Source organism: Hoplias malabaricus, chromosome 2 (assembly GCF_029633855.1).
Source record: "Hoplias malabaricus isolate fHopMal1 chromosome 2, fHopMal1.hap1, whole genome shotgun sequence".
Lineage (NCBI taxonomy): Eukaryota > Metazoa > Chordata > Actinopteri > Characiformes > Erythrinidae > Hoplias > Hoplias malabaricus.
The window spans coordinates 70,840,133-70,845,515 of record NC_089801.1 but is presented as its reverse complement, the minus strand read 5'-3'; positions in this window follow the sequence as shown (position 1 = coordinate 70,845,515).

Below are 5,383 nucleotides of genomic sequence, written 5' to 3'. Positions count from 1 at the left end.
TTTGGCAAACTGGTGAAAACCAAAAGAGTTTATCACTACATATGTGTACTGGTTGACTACCTCACTAAATGGCCACAAGCCTATTTACTAAGGTCTAAGTGACGGAGTACATTGTGAAATTTTTTACCAATTTGAAGCACCGAAAAGGATCCTCACAGGGCTTGGAGTTCGTCAGTGCGGTAATTTTGAACTGAGACTTTTCTGCCCCAAAATTCAATGCTGCATACATTGTTGAATACTTTCAACACTACTGGGACTGAGGAAAAGGTTTTCAGTAAAGAAAAGCCCAGCTCCTTCCACCCCACCGCTCATTTGATATGGCCATTGAACACTCCCGGATACAAGTCCACATCAGGGTAGACTCTTTTCTTTGTCCAGGCCAGAAAGAAAAGCGATGGAACAATACATACAGGAGGCCCTGGCCTTAGGGTTTATAAGGCCATCAACCTCCCCAGCAGGAGCTGGCTTCTTCTTTGTAGGGAAGAAGGACGGTGGCCTCCATCCATGTATTGACTACAGAGGTCTCAATAAGATCACAGTCAAGGATCGGTATCCCTTACCCCTTATGACATCAGAATTTGAGGCACTGCAGCAGGCCTCAATCTTCACCAAACTGGACCGGCGCAGTGCCTATAACCTGGTTCACATAAGGGAGGGTGATGAGTGGAAGACAGCCTTCATCACCCCATTGGGTCACTATGAATATACACTATGAGTATGCTCACAACCGCTTAAAAATGGATCCTGCTCACATCAGAGCTGTGGCAAACTGGCCCAGGCCGATGTTGCTTCACTTGGTCCAACGCTTCCTAGGTTTTGCAAACTTCTTTCGCAGGTTTGTCAAGAATTTCAGCTCTGTGGCTGCGCTTTTGACCACCTTAACTAGTAAGACATCTGGCTGATTTCAGTGGACCACAGTGGCCCAGGAGGCATTTGAGGAGCTTAAGCGATGCCTGACAACAGCTCTGGTTCTCCAGTTACCACAGGAAGCACTCCCATTTGTGGTAGAAGTAGACACCTCTGAGGTTGGAGTATCACAGTGCTCTGGCCCCACCAGAAGCTGCACGCCTGTGCCTTCTTCTCCCACCGTCTTACTCCTGCAGAACGTAATTATGACGTGGGTAACAGAGAACTGTTAGCAAAGAAACTGGCATTAGAGGAGTGGAGGCACTGGCTAGAGGGGGCCAAACATCCCTTCTTGGTCTGGACGGACCATAAAAATCTAACTTACATCCAGCCGGCTAGGCGTTTAAATCCTCGACATGCTAGGTTGGCACTTTTCTTTGGACGATTCAACTTTGTGTTATATCGATAAGGCACAAAAAACACCAAGACAGATGCCCTCTCTCACCAGTGGGAGGACTCCCCTGTTGAACAGGTGCCAGAGACCATAATTCCAGAGTTTTGTATTGTGGCACCTGTCTGTTGGGGGGTAGAAGATGTGGTTTTCCAGTCATCACGCACTGAGCCCGACTCAGGAGGTGGCCCCCCGGGGAGGCTCTATGTCCCCACCGCAGTCCGAAGCAGGGTCCTGCAGTGGGGTCATACTTCCCCATTTATGGCCCATCTTGGGGTAACCCAAACACTAGAGTTTATCCAACTGGTGGCCCCACATGGACCGTGACAGGCGAGCATTCATTGCAGCCTGCGAGGTGTGTGCTCGCAATAAGGACCCGCAAACCAAACCGACTGGACTTCTATATCCCTTGCCCATTCCATCTCACCCATGGTCTCATGTCTCCCTCGACTTCATCACTGGATTACCCCAATCTAAGGGGAACACAGTGATCCTGGTGGTGGTTGACCGTTTCTTAAAAGCATGCCACTTCATCACACTGCAAAAACTGCCATCAGTCACTGAGACAGCTGATCTTTTCCTCAAGCATGTGTTGAGATTGCATGGGTTGCCCAGGGATGTGGTATCGGACAGAGGTCCGCAATTTGCCAGTCGGTTTTGGAAAGCCTTCTGTCATTACCTTGGGGCTGATGTAAGTCTGTCATCTGGATTTCATCCAGAATCTAACGAGCAAACAGAACGGGTCAACCAAGATCTGGAGAGGACCCTTCGATGCTTGGTCTCATCCAGACCCATCTCCTGGTTTGACCAATTACTATGGGTGGAGGTGGCACATAACACTCTATGGCACTCGTCTCTGGGTATGTCCCCTCTTGAGTGCCAGAATGGTTACGCTCCCCCTATGTTCAGGAGGTGGATGCTGGAGTCCCAACAGCCCAACGGTTTGCCTGGCAGTGCCGGACCAAGTGACAAAAAGCCAGGAGAGCTATCCAGGCTGCCATCGCCTCCCAGAAATGCAATGCTGACAAAAGATGGTGTCCTGCATTGACCTTTCGCCCGGGGCAATGGGTGTGGCTGTCAGCCAAGGACCTCCCATCTTGAGTCGTTGCCTGCAAATTAGCACCTTGTTACCTCAGACTTTCAAGATTGTGTGCTAAGTTAACACATTTTCCTACTGCCTGGCTTTGCCTCCCTCTTTGAGGGTCAACCCCACCTTTCATGTGTCCCGTCTTAAGCCTGTGCTCTGCTCCACCAGAGCTCCTGACCCACCAGGTCCCCGTATGGTAGGTGGCAGCCCTGCTTATACAGTCCAATGCCTGCTTGATGCTCGGCGTGTGCGGGGTCGTATGCAATATCTGGTGGATGGAGAGGGCTATGGTCCGGAAGAACGGTCTTGGGTTCCTGCTCCATTTTGGACCCCGACTTGATCCGAGCATTTCGGCGGGACTGTGCCGCTGGGTTGGGGACATCAGGATCCGCCCCTCAGAGGGGGGGGGCTGCAAATCCAGCCACCAGAGGGCAGCGGCAGATGGCCAATCAGCCATAACACTCCGCACCTGGTAGCAGGTCTATAAAAACTCACTAGAAGCAGCCTGAGTTGCTGGTTCTTTGGCAGTACATGTGTGAGAGAGTCTAGCTGGTAATTTTGGTATCTGTCTGCTCATCTTCCCTCTGTTTTCTCAGAAGGCTGAGAGGTCTCGCCCTCCCCTTCTTTTCTCTGTTTTATTAGAAGGCTGAGTGGTCTCACTCTCCTTCTCCTACTATTTTTTGTGTTTTTCATTTAAGAGTTACTCACCAAACCTCAGCGTTTCTCGAGGTAACCAGTCTCCCCTAGCGTCCTTTGTTTTTCCCCTTCCCACTCAAAATTTTCCTGAAAATGGGTGGGTTTGTGCGGAGTATTGTTTTTTCCACCCATTTTACGTTTTCTGCCCTTTATCATACCTTTCTTTTTTTAATTAATTAATTTATTATTATTATTATTATTTTCTCTTCTGTTTCTCTCCCTTACTGCTTGGCACTTGGGTCCACTCCTCAATTATGCTGGTAGCTCAACTGTTCGGATTTCTGAATAACATCCAGGAATAGAACGTTCCGACCTCACCGCTACCATAACACTCAAATTATTATGTAGAATTTTTTCATACATTTGGAAGTTCATTGTCCCCTCAATGACTGTAAGCTGGCCAGGCCCTGACGCAGCAAAGCAGGCCCAAATCATGATGTTTCCTCCACCATACTTTATGGTTGGGATGATATTTTCATGGTGATGTACAGTGCCTTTTTTACGACAGATGTAGCACTGTGTGTCTATTCAAATATTTTGCTGTGAAAATACATTTGCTGATGCATGTGGACACATCGTCAGTGATGTTCCTGGAATCATTGGGTGTTTCACGTCTTTTCAACAGGGTTGATCAAGCCCCAACTTGTGTCCAGCTGGCTAACTAGCTACCAAGACACCATGGTTCTCCTCTCTTGAGCCACAACTGTCATGAGGCTCTCTTTGCCAATTTGGTGGTAGATGGCTCTCCTCTTTTGCTCTCCCTTGATGCCTTAGCTACCTAAGGCTCTGGCCAAGAAATGGGCCACAAAACCTCTGCATCCAACCTCCACTGGCAGCAGCATGGCTTGATTGGTCAAGTCAGACATGGGAACAATGTCTGGTCAAAGGATGGTGACAGCAATGTGGGTGGGGAACTTCAGCTGCCATTCGAGGTCCACCAACAGCTGCCAGCCTCTAACATAGGTCAGGATGCCTGCCGGTGCTCTTTTGACCAGGACTGTCTGCTTCCTAGCTCATGTGATTAGTTCCGTGCTGATAGCTTCAGCAATGGTCTTAAAGACTTGCTCATGCCTCCACTGGTAATGCCCTTCTTCAAGTGCCATAGTACAGCAGATGAGGATGTGCTCTAGGGTACTTCTGTTGGAACACAATGGACATGCTTGTGTTTCTGCTAAGCCCCAAGTATGCCGATTAGATGGACTTGGAAGCACATCATACGCTGCCTGGATGAGAAACTTTATGCATGAGGCTCGGCTTTCAAGATCTCAGACCAGGTCACTTTCCTCTCAACCACCTTCTCCCATCTTGTCCAAGACCCCTGTTGCCTCATTCCCACCACTTTACAAGATCTGTCAAGTCCTTGTGAACAAGGCGCCTCCAGGACCATGGTGCTGCATAGGAAAACAAACTACACAATACAACAAAATGTACACACGTGCACAACACGATACAATAAGTACGTGAAACATCAACAATAAATAAGGGAGGGGGACAATGCAGTTAGCAGTAAGGTGCAAATATGTACACTTGGTGGAGCAGTAAGGTGCAATTTTTGTCCATATTTCTATGAATGTAAACATTTTCTTTAGCAGCAGTTTTTCAATTTTTGGTACAAGTGTAAACATTGTACTTTTTTTAGTTTAGCGGCAACATACAAATACTAATGCACAGGTTATCTGGATCAATGTTGTGTCTCTCAGAGAGATGTCAAGAATTTTGCCCAAACTCTTGACTGGCTTCTCTGTAATCATTGGAATGGCAATGCCTGAGATGTTAAACTGGAACTTGTCCACCAACTTACCTTTCCTCAGCACCATGGATCTTGATTTTGTGGGTCAAAAGCTTATCCATGCCAACTCAATAAGCTTCTTGTTTCCCTTCAGAATCCACTGGCAGATTGGGACTGATTCTAACATGAGTGTAAGGTTATCAATGAATGCCCTGATGGGTAGCTGCCATTGTCCGAAATATGTTCGGGGCCCTCTAAACTCTGGCTCAGCAGACGTAATGAGCATATTCATGGCCAGGGATAGTACACACTTGGATGATATTGATCTCCACTTTATGCCAGGTATGCTAACACGTGACTCCAGTAAGGTTTTTTGATGTCAATAACCCAAGGGTTCACATACTTTACAAGGTAAGCTTCTTAATAGAGAATACTATATCAGTGCAAAATGCAATTGTGACAGTTTGTTTCAGAATGAAACTTCATCATTCTTACATTCTAATTTTCTCTGTGAAACGTTCACAGGTAATAAATGCTTACCTATCCCTGGTAGTCAGAAAAAACAACAAAAAGA